The sequence below is a fragment of the Trachypithecus francoisi genome, unplaced genomic scaffold, assembly GCF_009764315.1.
Source record: "Trachypithecus francoisi isolate TF-2019V2 unplaced genomic scaffold, Tfra_2.0 Lachesis_group7, whole genome shotgun sequence".
Classification (NCBI taxonomy): Eukaryota; Metazoa; Chordata; class Mammalia; order Primates; family Cercopithecidae; genus Trachypithecus; species Trachypithecus francoisi.
Window position 1 is genome coordinate 93,358,226 of NW_022681472.1, and position 13,618 is coordinate 93,371,843.

Sequence of the window (13,618 nt, forward strand, 5' to 3'; positions counted from 1 at the left end):
AATAATCTCCACATTTCATGGGAGGGACCCAGTGGGAGGTAATTGAGTCATGGGGGCGGGTTTTTCCCATGCTGTTCTTATGACAGTGAATAAGTCTCATGAGATCTGATGGTTTGATAAAGGGCAGTTCCCCTGCAAATGCTCTCTTGCCTGTCGTCATGTAAGACATGACTTTGCTCGTCCTTCACCTTCTGCCATAATTGTGAGGCCTCCCCAGCCATGTGGAAGTGTGAGTCCATCAAACCTCTTTCCTTTATCAATTACCCAGTCTTGGGTATGTCTTTATTAGCAGCCTGAGAACGGACTAACACAAACCTCCTTTCCCCACCACTGCAGGGTACACTATAGAGGCCATGGGACAGGTGGTTGTGGGCTCCTTTTCATAGAGAGAGAAGAAATTTAGAAAGTCCTTTGCAGCAGGTGAGTGAGCAGTAGGTCATGCTGAAAAGGAGGAAAAGAAAGTGTCATTGTAATGTAGAAAGAAGTTGTGAGGTTAAGTAACCAATGCTGAAAGCACACCTGTAAACAGCTCTGCACACACCTGTAAACAGCTCTGCATGTGAGCATGCAGTATCACAACACTGTAACACTATATTTTGTTTGTAGAAATAGAATGGGTTAAACTGGTAGAATTACAAACTAGTTTGTCCAATGAGGAAAAGACACCTAAGTCTACAGTGCACTTGGAGATCTAGGCACGATGAAAAGGAATGAACAGGATGGTTCTTTCTTGCCAACTCAACAGAGAAGGATGTCTTGAGGTGAATTTCAAGAGAGATTTGTTCTTAGAGCAGAGAAAGGAATTGTGTGGGAAAAGGCCTGGGCACATAGGTGGGAGTCTTGAGTAGTGCCCTGGTGCCCATCTACCTCTCACATGGCCGTGATGGGAGGAGGCAGTGGCTCTTCATGTTCCCAGGCTGCCTTGCTTGCCTGCTGGAAGAAACGCCAGGTGAGGAATTGGTGGCATTTCACCTTGACTTTTGTGAGTGAGTCTGCACAGCCAATGACCAGAGAGCCTCCTGCCTTGCTTGGTCTCCTTTTTCCTAGCTGCCATCCAAGAGGGCTGAGTTGATCCAACGTGGGCTGGGCAAGTCTCCTGGAGTCGACACACATCTGCACTCCCAAGGGTGTTGTATAGGCAGATAATGGCGGGCACTATTATACCCTCTCTAACCACCATACCACAATGATTGTCACGTGTGATGCAAGGTGCTACAAATTAGGAAACGGATAGAAGTCTCAGGCCTGCCGCCATCTACCTCTGATACTGTCTTAAGTGAGAGACTATGAGAAACCAGGAGAGGGTCACTGAGTTGTGCTCTCAGGAGCAACATCTGTGCAGCTGTAAAGCAGGACGGGTGGAGGAACTGCACTGCGTTGTCCTGTGGGTGCAACAGAGACCTCAGCTGATGCCGTGGGGAGTGCTGGGCCTGCAGAGTTACCCAGCCTTGGGGCAAGGACCAGGTCTTTGTACCCGTTCACTGATCAGTACTTGGTGTGGGTTACCCTATGTATTAGTTCGCTTTCACAGTGCTATAAAGAAATACCTGAGACTGGGAAATTTATAAAGGAAAGGTGTTTAATTGACTCACAATTCCCCATGGCTGGAGAGGCCTCAGGAAACTTACAATCATGAAGGAAGGGGAAGCAGGCACATCTTACAAGGCATGAGGAGAGAGAAATGCAAAGGAGGAACTTCCAAACACTTCTGAAACCATAAGATCTCATGAGAACTTACTCACTATCATGAGAACAGCAGCGGGGAAACTGCCCCAATGATCCAATCACCTCCTCACTCAACATGTGGGGATTACAGGTTCTTCCCTTGACACATGGGGATTACAGTTCGAGATCAGATGTGGGTTGGGACACAGAGTCAAACCATATCACCCTAGCAGGGAAGTGTGACCTTGGGGGAGCAGCTCTCTCCAGATAGGGCAGTCTCCATACTCAGCTAAATTGCTGTTGGCCACCAATATTCCCAGCAGTGTGAAGAGCGAATGGCTCAGGTCTGAAGGCAGGGCTGGACATCACACCACAGAGTACAGGAGAGAGACCCTCTGCAGAACTTTACCCTCCATGGCTCGCATTTCTCAGCTCTGAAACCTGGCCTTGTATTAAAAGCTTGTTAAATTCTTTCTGATTTGAATTTAAGACATTCAGCAGGTTTTGGAATCAGAAGTTGTCCATTTTAGAACCAGAAAACTGGTTCTAAACCAACTGCCCTGTCTGCGTTCAGGGTAACCCATGTATTCACATTTCTCAACTTTCCTATTATATTAAGGTTTAATACAGAGAAGCCAGTACAGCTGTAGAAAGTCGAGGAGAGCTTGTATGCAGCATGGAGCACATCAGACCAGCCAGATCTGTGGAGCAGGAAAGAAGTCACTGCTTATGAAGCATCTAGATAGTCCTATTGTACTTTATCTCCTTTGATCTTCAGCAAGCACCATGAAAGGCAGATACTCTCATTTTGATTTTTAAAATAGAATATAAATATGGTGAAACAAAACCCTACCAATATCATCAAAGTAAACACAACATGAAGTGTCCCATTCCCCATAGTCTTATAATTTTTTTTTCTTGTGGAGTCTTCTGGAATACTGCCCATCTCTGCTCTAGTATATGTATACATACTTACTATATGTGTGTATGTCTTGAAAACATGCACAGACACACTTATAAGTCGGAGAATGCTCCAGACATTTCTGTTTCTTGCTTTTATCACCAAACATTGGAATTCGTTCTGACCAGATCAAACAATAATAATAGAAACTCTTATTTCCATTTCATAGATCAAAAGACTATGACTCAAAGAACTGAGTGACATGTGCAAGGTCACTCTGCTTGCCAGCAGCAGAAATGCTTCTCAGGATTCAGGGCTGAAGCGAGGTTGCCCTTTCTCGGCCTGCCACACCTGCGTCTGAAACCAGGCCTGGCAGAGAACACATGCTGGACAAAGCTCCGCTGGCTTTGACTGAGGCATTCAAGTCCTGCAGTGTCTCTGACAGCTGTGACTAAGCAGAAATGAAAGCAGAAAGGGGATTAACAAAGGCACCAAATATAGTAGTCATGAATCCCCAGTTGGCCTCAAGCAGTCCTGAGAATCCCATTTTCAGGTCCCGCTACCTGCCACAGCTCCACTGTCCCATCACCCTGGTCATCACCCTGGTCTCATTCTGCAAAGCTTCAGGACATATTAAAGAAGGCAAGGAATCTATGAAGTCTCTTATCAAGTTTGACTTTTAAAACTAGACGCCAATGTCATAGAGATTTTTCAAGAGACACTTAAAGAAAACTTTGGGGAATCTTCACAAGGCTGATTCAGTATGATTATTGAAATAATAATAAGTTAAAATGCTAATCCAAAGAGAAATCCTGAAAAAAATATTTATGGCTAGAGAGTATTTTAAACGAAACAAAACAAAACAAAAATAAACCTTCCATTCTTTATAAATTGCTCAGCAGCACGACATATTGAAAGTGTGCGATGCACTGCAGAAAATCCCATTTGTCAGTCCTGCAGACCTGCAGAGTCAGTGTCAGAGTGGACGGGCCAGTGTGCGTCCATTAGAATTGCACAAAGAGCATGGAAAAACCTTGCGCCATTTCCCTAGCACAAAGCAGTAACATTTTAGCAACAGTCTTTCCAGCAATCTGAAATGAAAACCCTAAATAATAAAACAAGAATCAAGCAGGCAGGCAGATCACTACACTGTGAATGAACTCGCAGATAGAAGGTCCCTGGCCTGGGCCTGTCCCACAACAGAAGCAGGACAAAAAATAGGCACCTTTCAGCTGAGCACAGTGACTCACGCCTGTAATCCCAGCACTTTGGGAGGCTGAGGCGGGCGGATCACAGGAGGTCGGGAGTTCGAGACCAGCCTTACCAACATGGAGAAACCCCGTCTCTACTGAAAATGCAAAATTAGCCGGGAGTGGTGGTGCATGCCTGTAATCCCAGCTACTCAGGAGGCTGAGGCAGGAGAATCGGTTGAAACTGAGAGGTGGAGGTTGTGGTGAGCCAAGATCATGCCATTGCACTCCAGCCTGGGCAACAAGAACAAAACTGTCTCAAAAAAAAAAAAAAAAAAAAAAAAAAAAAAAAAAAAAGGCACCTCTCCCCTTCTGAGACCGAAGTAAGTCCACTGCAAATGGAAAATATTTGTATGGTTAAATATGGAGTCTGCAGCATGAGATACAGGGCAAACAGTATGGTTTTTGTTTGTTTTGCTGGAGATAAGGCCTTGCTTTGTTACCCAGGTTGGAGTGCAGTGGTGCAATCATGGCTCATGGCAGCCTCGATCTCCTGGGAGCAAGTGATCCTTCCACCTCAGTCTCCTGAGTAGCTGGGACTACAGGCATGTGCCATCACACTTGGCTAATGTTTTAACTTTTTTGTAGAGCTGAGGTCTCACGATGTTGCCCAGACTGCTTCTGAACTTCTAGGTTTAAGTGATCCTCTCTCCTCCGCCTCTCAAAAGTAGTGGGATTCCAGGCATGAGCCATGCCCAATTAGTCTTCGTTTTTGCTTTCCCACTTCCTACCAATGTCACCCTGGGGAGGTTTCTTCCCCTCCCCACACAGCAGGTTCATCACCTGAAAAGAGGGCACAGTTCTGAAATCAGCGTCAGAGGGTTGCTGTTAAGGATTAAATGAGATTATTCCAGCAAAATGCAGACTTATGTAATGCTCCAGTGTAAAGTCAGTGCACACTAAGAGGAACGTTTGCTTACTTAGGACACGCTCATTGATGGCCTCGGTGAACGTGTCTATGGATGGTGCAGCTTAAGATTCAACAGTGATCCACTTAGAAGCCTAAGAATGAATTTTAACTTAGTGGGGAGCTCCACAGGGAAACAGTTTGGTTTTGAAGGCAGAATCTGGAGTCAAACAGGCCTGTACCTCGCTCACAGTGGCACCCTCACTAGCAAGTTGCCTGAGCTAGACCTTTAACGTAGGAAATGCCAGTTTCCTAACGAGGAAAGTCAGGATAAAGTTAGTTAAAATGCTTATGGAGTGCTTGGTTTATATCCAGTTTAGTACTTGATAACTGTTAGCTAAGATGTTTTACTTTCTACTTCATTTATTTCCTAACAGAGTATATACAAATCAGACACAGCTAAGCTTGTTATCAACTCTTTCCTTTTTGCAAATGTCTCTCCAATCTGCATCTCTACATCTAATTCCTGCACTGGACTCTAGATCTCTATCATCTAAACTTCCGATTGGCTGGCTTGCCAAGCTGTCACAAAGCCATCTTACATGGAGCTCACCAGATCCTTCTTTTCCTTCTGGTCTTCCTTAACGGACCCCACTTTTCCCAACACCCAAGAACACAACAAGTTCTTCCAGATTCCAGACTTCATTCTCACTTTGAGCATCTGTCAGAACGTCTTGATGGTTCTACCTCTAAAATTCTCTTACCTCCGCCCGAGGTTGAGTTGTCTCTATTGCTTACTTGAATTATTAAACACATCCATCTAACGTGTCTTGCTGTTCTGATCTTACCTTCCACTGCAGCGCCTGTCTGTGCAAGCGGGTCATATCATTATCCACTGTTTGTAAGACAAAATTCGAATTCTTTTGTTTGCCATTCAAGGACTTTACACCTTAAAGCAGTAGTCCCCCTCCTTTTTGGCACCAAGGACTGGTTTCATGGAAGATGATTTTTTCCATGGACTGAAGTTGTGGGGGATGGTTTTGGGATGATTCAAGAGTATTACATTTACTGTGCACTTTATTTCTATTATTATTACACTGTAATGTACAATTAAATAATTATACAATTCACCATAATGTAGAGTCAGTGATAGCCCTAAGCTTCCCGGAACTAGACGGTCCCATCTGGGGGTGACAGGAGACAGGGACAGATCATCAGGTATTAGATTATCAAAAGAAGTGAGCAATCTAGATCCCTCCCATGTACAGTTCACAATAGGGTTCATGCTGGGAATCTAATGCCACCACTGACCTGACAGGATGTAGAGCTCAGGTGGTGATGTGAGTGATGGGGAGCAGGTGTAAATACAGATAAAGCTTCACTGGCTCACCTGTCACTCACCTCCTACTATGCAGCCCAGTTCCTAACAGGCCACAGGCCAGTACCAGCCTGTGTCCCAGGTTTGGGGACTGCTGCCTTAATGCATCCCATTCCCAGACTCACCTGCTATCTCTTGTTTTCCTCCGGGACTTTTGTGGCACTCCTCTACAGGGCCTGTACTCTTGCTGCTGGAAACGTCTTTCTGAGTTAACCCTACTCATCACCAAGATGCAGGTCAAATGTCACCTCCTCTGTGACATTCTCCAATCATCCCTTCCTCATGCATACTTCGTTAGACCAATTCTTCTTGTATCTCTCATTCCAATACTCTCTGAACACTTTGGGAGTAAAAAGACGTTTTTACTTTTTAGTTTTATTTTTCAGGTTGTCTTGGAGACTGAAACAATTGGCACCTGATTTCACTGAATACACAGAGAAAGAATGAACGAATGAGTGAGTCATAGCATCCTCTACAGAGCACCCCAATGGCATGACAGTGTAGACCTGATGTATATAGGCCTGGCCCCAGGGTCCACCTTACCCTCACCACCTCCCACTTTAGAATCGGGGAACATCCACACAATTCTGGGATTTGGATTAGGATTTCCTAGATTACAGTAATAATGATGCTACAGAAATGTACGTCCTATAGAAATGTACTTGCTTATACTTTATATGGAATACGTAGGTAACCCGATTTTAACTCAGCCTGGGATAAATACTGATAACTTTCCAACATGATTCACAGAGACCCATAAAAGCAAGACATATTTTTAACCGAGAAATATCAATACATTGTTTGTGTTACAATTACAGAGGAACTCATAAATGGAATTGGCTTCCAATATTCCAGAGGTTTACTGAAAAAAGAAATTTAAGGTTTATCAGACCTCAAAATCTATAATGTTATTAACAATGTAGTGTTCATTATGTGTCTGCTGCGTGCCTGGTGCTATTCTTAGTTCCTGGATTTCTCTTCTTGGTGATTCAGTGAGTTTTACATTATCCCATTTTCACTGATAACAAAACAGTATCATCATAAAAAACAGCTAACACTTACGATTTGACTCTTAAATGTCAGGAATTAAGTGCTTTATGTGTATTAAGCATTTAATTCTCTTGCCCATCCTATGCAATAAGCCTGAGTACTTACACCCATTTTGGAGAGTGGAAAAGTGAACCTTAAAAGGGTAAATAACGTTTGCAGGTCTCACGGCAAGAAAGAGGCAGCTCAAGAATCCAGACATGATGTGCTGCTGGAAGATCCCCTACTTTTTCATCTTGATGCTGAACTTCCTCTTTGAACTGAGCTTCAGGCAGTTTAGATAGTTTGCCTGTGTTCACACATCTAGGAAACAGTCGAGTTGAACTTCTAACTCAGGTCAGGGCCCAGGTTTAAAAAGGAAACCAGCTTCATCAATTACAAAGAGAAGCAAAGCCTCTTGTGCCAGCTGTAGCTTTGCCGCTAACTAGCTGCGATCTGGGAAAATCGCTTACCGTTCTGGCTCTTTAATACCTTCTCTGTCAGCCACAAATTGCTGAGCTTTTAGTCAGCAATACCTAAATTATGTGTCCCTGTACTCTGGATTGTGGCGACCAGCTTTGAGTTGAACGGCAAGTATTTCTCATCAAAAATTTAAAATATGAAATTCAAAAATGGCTTTTTCTATTAATACCACTGGAGTCAAAGGTACCCATGTTGTCTCCTCATTGACATTCCAGGAAGTGTATCTGAGTATGAGAAAAAGAGAGCAGGAGCTGCTGGACTAGAACCGAGGGGTGGGGGTAGGAGTGGGAAGGCAATTGAGAAACCCGAGTCAAGGTCATGTTCTGACCCAGGTATCTGCTCCATTCATTATGCATGTATGGTCTTGCTGCCCTCCCACTTCACACAGCTCCAGCAGCACCTTCACCTACACACAGCTCAGCATCTCCTCTCCACCTATGCAAGACTCCAGCATCCCCTTCACCTACACACAGCTCCAGCATCCCCACCATCCATGCATAGTTCAGCATCCCCTCCACATACCCAGGACTCCAGCAGCACCTCCACCAAAGAACAGTTCATTATCGCCTCCACATATGCAAGGCTCCAGCATCCCCTTCACTACCCACAGCTCTATCATCCCCTCCACTTACATCTACACACAGCTCTATCATCCCCTCCACCTATGCACAGCTCTACCATCTCCTCCACCTACCCAGGGCTCCATCATCCCCTCCACCTACCCACAACTCTATCATCCCCTCCACCTACACAGAACTCCACCATCCCCTCCACCTACACACAACACCAGCATCCCCTCCACCTACCCAGAACTCTATCATCCCCTCTACCTACACACAACTCCAGCATCGTCTCCACCTACGCATGGCTCCAGCATCAAAGGATCCTAAAAGTGACTGTTGAGTGATCACAGAGACATCTACATGGCTCTGTCCACATGAGAAATAAACTCAGTTTGGTGTTCTTCTCCCTCTATAAATCTGTTGTACTACTGTGTCCCTCATGGAAATCAGGGCGAAAATATTGATCATCTTCTATTCTCAGCTACTTTAACATAGTTGGCAATAACTCTGTGTGGTTGACTGAAACAATACTTTTTTTTTTTTTTTTTTTTTTTTTGAGACGGAGTCTCGCTCTGTCACCCGGGCTGGAGTGCAGTGGCGGGATCTTGGCTCACTGCAAGCTCCGCCTCCCGGGTTTACACCATTCTCCTGCCTCAGCCTCCCCAGTAGCTGGGACTACAGGCGCCCGCCACCTCGCCCGGCTAGTTTTTTTTTTTTGTATTTTTTAGTAGAGAAGGGGTTTCACCGGGTTAGCTAGGATGGTCTCGATCTCCTGACCTCGTGATCCACCCATCTCGGCCTCCCAAAGTGCTGGGATTACAGGCTTGAGCCACCGCGTCCGGCCTGAAACAATACTTTTTGTGTATGGGGTGTGTGGGTGTGTGTTCTTTTTGTTTGTTTGTTTGTTTTTCTTTTCTTTTCTTTTTTTTTTTTTTTTTTTGAGACTTGTCTTGCTTTGTTGTCCAGGCTGGAGTTCAGTGGCGCAATTTTGGCTCACTGCAACCTCTGCCTCCTAGGTTCAAGTGCCTCAGCCTCCCAAGTAACTGGGATTGCAGGCTCCCGTCACCATGCCAGACTAATTTTTGTGTTTTTTAGTAGAAATGGAGTTTCATCATGTTGGTCAGGCTGGTCTTGAAGTCCCACCCTCAAATTATCTGCCTGCCTCGGCCTCCCAAAATGCTGGGATTACAGGCTTGAGTCACCACATCCCGCCTGAAACAATACTTAAAGAAGATGAGGGTCTCTGTGAAGCTTGAGAGATGCCCTCAGCTTTCTGAAGGCTCCTGAGGGAGAGCTCATTGCATAAGATCCCACGGAGTGGAGTTAGAGCCAATGGATGGGCATTACAGGAAGGCACATACTGTGGGTGAGAAGGCGAATTTTCCACTCTTAATGTCTTTTCAACACGGAGGGACACCCATTAGCATATAATCCTGGCCTTTCTCTGCTCATTTATTGGGCAAATGCTGAGTTTTGATTAAGAAACAGGTCTGCTTTGTTCTCCCTCAAAGGTGTCAATCTCCACCACTCTCACCCTGGGGTAGCCTGGTGAAGGAGGCATTCTGCAATAAAGGCTGGTAGCTGCTAGCACTGCCATACCAGGGTGGGTAAGTAGTTAAATCCAGAGCTCACTATTCATGTATCTTTTTGCCCAAAGACATAAACAAAAATCTGCAATTTGTCCTATCCAATTGGTTCAGCACTCATTTGGGGAAAAGAAGGTATTGTTTTTCAGTGCTGCTTCACACCCAACTTCAGATTCAATCTCCTTGGATGATGAGGCCACTGAGGTTATCACCAATCCACTGTGGACAGACTGCCTCAGAAGCCTCCTGTCACCCAGGGTGCTCAGGAATTGGGGTTTGGGGGGGTGGCACACAGGAGAGTTGGTCAGTGTTGGGTCGACGGTTCGAATAGGTTAGTGGGTGGTGCTCCCATTTCAACAAATCTGTTTTGTTTGTGGCACTTTTATATGCTGAATTCTAAAAATTAAAAAAAAAAAATAGACATGGCGGAGCAAGATGGCCGAATAGGAACAGCTCCAGTCTCCAACTCCCAGCGCGAGTGACACAGAAGACCGGTGATTTCCGCATTTTCAACTGAGGTACTGGGGTCATCTCTCTAGGGAGTGCCGGACAATCGGTGCTGGTCAGCTGCTGCAGCCTGACCAGCGTGAGCTGAAGCAGGGCGAGGCATCGCCTCACCTGGAAGCGCAAGGGGGAAGGAAATCCGTTTTCCTAGCCAGGGGAACTGAGACACGTAACACCTGGAAAATCGGGTAACTCCCACCCCAATACTGCGCTTTAAGGAAACAGGCACACCAGGAGAATATATCCCACACCTGGCCAGGAGGGTCCCACGCCCACGGAGCCTCCCTCACTGCTAACACAGCAGTCTGCCGCGATCTATCCGCAAGGTAGCAGCGAGGCTGGGGGAGGGGAGCCCGCCATTGCTGAGGCTTAAGTAGGTAAACAAAGCCGCTGGGAAGCTCGAACTGGGTGGAGCTCACAGCAGCTCAAGGAAACCTGCCTGTCTCTGTAGACTCCACCTCTGGGGACAGCCACAGCTGAGGTCCAATAGGGAAAGCAGCGAGGGCCGGTGCAGAGGCGAACGACTCTGTCTGACAGCTTTGGGGAGAGCCGTGGATCTCCCAACGCGGAGGTTGAGATCCGAGAACGGACAGACTGCCTGCTCAGGTGGGTCCCTGACCCCTGAGTAGCCTAGCTGGGAGACATCCCCCACTAGGGGCAGTCTGACACCCCACACCTCACAGGGTGGAGTCATCCCTGAGAGGAAACTTCCAAAGGAAGAATCAGACAGGTACACTCGCTGTTCAGCAATATTCTATCTTCGGCAACCTCTGCTGCTGATACCCAGGCAAACAGGGTCTGGAGTGGACCTCAAGCAATCTCCAACAGACCAACAGACAGTCCTTCTGACTGTCAGACGGAAAACTATCAAACAGGAAGGACACCTACACCAAAACCCCATCAGTACGTAACCGTCATCAAAGACCAGAGACAGATAAAACCACAAAGATGGGGAAGAAGCAGGGCAGAAAAGCTGGAAATTCAAAAAATAAGAGCGCATCTCCCCTGCAAAGGAGCGCAGCTCATCGCCAGCAACGGATCAAAGCTGGTCAGAGAATGACTTTGACGAGATGAGAGAAGAAGGCTTCAGCCATCAAACTTCTCAGAGCTAAAGGAGGAATTACGTACCCAGCGCAAAGAAACTAAAAATCTTGAAAAAAGAGTGGAAGAATTGACAGCTAGACTAATGAATGCAGAGAAGATCATAAACGAAATGACAGAGATGAAAACCATGACACGAGAAATACGTGACAAATGCACAAGCTTCAGTAACCGACTCGATCAACTGGAAGAAAGAGTATCAGCGATTGAGGATCAAATGAATGAAATGAAGCGAGAAGAGAAACCAAAAGAAAAAAGAAGAAAAAGAAATGAACAAAGCCTGCAAGAAGTATGGGATTATGTAAAAAGACCAAATCTACGTCTGATTGGGGTGCCTGAAAGTGAGGGGGAAAATGGAACCAACTTGGAAAACACTCTTCAGGATATCATCCAGGAGAACTTCCCCAACCTAGTAGGGCAGGCCAACATTCAAATTCAGGAAATACAGAGAACGCCACAAAGATACTCCTCCAGAAGAGCAACTCCAAGACACATAATTGCCAGATTCACCAAAGTTGAAATGAAGGAAAAAATCTTAAGGGCAGCCAGAGAGAAAGGTCGGGTTACCCACAAAGGGAAGCCCATCAGACTAACAGCAGATCTCTCGGCAGAAACTCTCCAAGCCAGAAGAGAGTGGGGGCCAATATTCAACGTTCTTAAAGAAAAGAATTTTCAACCCAGAATTTCATATCCAGCCAAACTAAGTTTCATCAGTGAAGGAGAAATAAAATCCTTTACAGATAAGCAAATGCTTAGAGATTTTGTCACCACCAGGCCTGCCTTACAAGAGACCCTGAAGGAAGCCCTAAACATGGAAAGGAACAACCGGTACCAGCCATTGCAAAAACATGCCAAAATGTAAAGACCATCGAGGCTAGGAAGAAACTGCATCAACTAACGAGCAAAATAACCAGTTAAGATCATAATGACAGGATCAAGTTCACACATAACAATATTAACCTTAAATGTAAATGGACTAAATGCTCCAATTAAAAGACACAGACTGGCAAACTGGATAAAGAGTCAAGACCCATCAGTCTGCTGTATTCAGGAGACCCATCTCACATGCAGAGACATACATAGGCTCAAAATAAAGGGATGGAGGAAGATCTACCAAGCAAATGGAGAACAAAAAAAAGCAGGGGTTGCAATCCTAGTCTCTGATAAAACAGACTTTAAACCATCAAAGATCAAAAGAGACAAAGAAGGCCATTACATAATGGTAAAGGGATCAATTCAACAGGAAGAGCTAACTCTCCTAAATATATATGCACCCAATACAGGAGCACCCAGATTCATAAAGCAACTCCTTAGAGACTTACAAAAAGACTTAGACTCCCATACAATAATAATGGGAGACTTCAACACTCCACTGTCAACATTAGACAGATCAACAAGACAGAAAGTTAACAAGGATATCCAGGAATTGAACTCATCTCTCCACCAAGCAGACCTAATAGACATCTATAGAACTCTCCACCCCAAATCAACAGAATATACATTCTTCTCAGCACCACATCGCACTTATTCCAAAATTGACCACATAATGGAAGTAAAGCACTCCTCAGCAAATGTACAAGAACAGAAATTATAACAAACTGTCTCTCAGACCACAGTGCAATCAAACTAGAACTCAGGACTAAGAAACTCAATCTAAACCGCTCAACTACATGGAAACTGAACAACCTGCTCCTGAATGACTACTGGGTACATAACGAAATGAAAGCAGAAATAAAGATGTTCTTTGAAACCAATGAGAACAAAGATACAACATACCAGAATCTCTGGGACACATTTAAAGCAGTGTGTAGAGGGAATTTATAGCACTAAATGCCCACAAGAGAAAGCAGGAAAGATCTAAAATTGACACTTTAACATCACAATTAAAAGAACTAGAGAGGCAAGAGCAAACACATTCAAAAGCTAGCAGAAGGCAAGAAATAACTAAGATCAGAGCAGAACTGAAGGAGATAGAGACACAAAAAACCCTCCAAAAAATCAATGAATCCAGGAGTTGGTTTTTGAAAAGAACAACAAAATTGACAGACCGCTAGCAAGACTAATAAAGAAGAAAAGAGAGAGGAATCAAATAGATGCAATAAAAAATGATAAGGGGATATCACCACCGACCCCACAGAAATACAAACAACCATCAGAGAATACTATAAATGCCTCTACGCAAATCAACTAGAAAATCTAGAAGAAATGGATAATTTCCTGGACACTTACATTCTCCCAAGACTGAACCAGGAAGAAGTTGAATTCCTGAATAGACCAATAACAGGCTCTGAAATTGAGGCAACAATTAATAGCC

The 13,618-nt window shown here is 44.8% G+C and overlaps 1 protein-coding gene across 1 annotated transcript in view; it reads right to left on the minus strand.

Moving 5' to 3' along the window:
• FAM135B (family with sequence similarity 135 member B) overlaps positions 1–13,618 on the minus strand; it is a 237,297-nt gene that overhangs the window by 66,580 nt on the left and 157,099 nt on the right. The gene's annotated exons all lie outside the window — the stretch shown is intronic.